Consider the following 702-nt stretch of genomic DNA (forward strand, 5'->3'; position numbering starts at 1 on the left):
CTGTTTTAAAGATGGAAAGCGCTGGTGCGAGATGGAAAAGCTGATACCACACGAACGATACGCGGCACTCAGACTGGCAAGACTGGCAAATGGAATTGTTAAACGAGCCTTCAAATCATTGTTCGCCGTTATCTCTTGATTTTTGGCTCGTTGCTTGCAGAATACAATATTAGGTTCGTTCGAAAGCAAGAGCCTTGCGCACAAGACAAGACGGAACAATAGATTATCTCTGTTGAACTCTAGCTTTATACAGTGAGAAATACGCTAAGGTTAGAGTTTTACTATGTTAGTGTCTTGCGGCTATCGACAATGTTGCAATATTCGTGCAACTAATTTTGATAGAAATGATAAAAGCAAATACATGGCAGCTAAAATTACCGTATTTTTCCGTGTATAACGCGCACCCATATTTTAAGAGAAAAAAATTGGAAAAAAAGTTTTTTATTATACATTTTTCAGATATGTGACATCCAACATCCCAATGATAATAATGTATCATTTTAAATATTCTAATAATATTCTATATTATTCTACATGTATATTATTTTATATTATTCTATAAATATTCTAAAGTAGACTAAAAATAAAATGCGTATACATTGGAAAAGACACACTAATATTTTATATTTCGTAATAATCTTCAAACTCAGATTCACTGCTGTCTGACAAATTCATATTCTCTAATTGCTCTTCATTGTAACA

The sequence above is a fragment of the Anopheles cruzii genome, chromosome 2, assembly GCF_943734635.1.
Source record: "Anopheles cruzii chromosome 2, idAnoCruzAS_RS32_06, whole genome shotgun sequence".
NCBI classification, from domain to species: domain Eukaryota; kingdom Metazoa; phylum Arthropoda; class Insecta; order Diptera; family Culicidae; genus Anopheles; species Anopheles cruzii.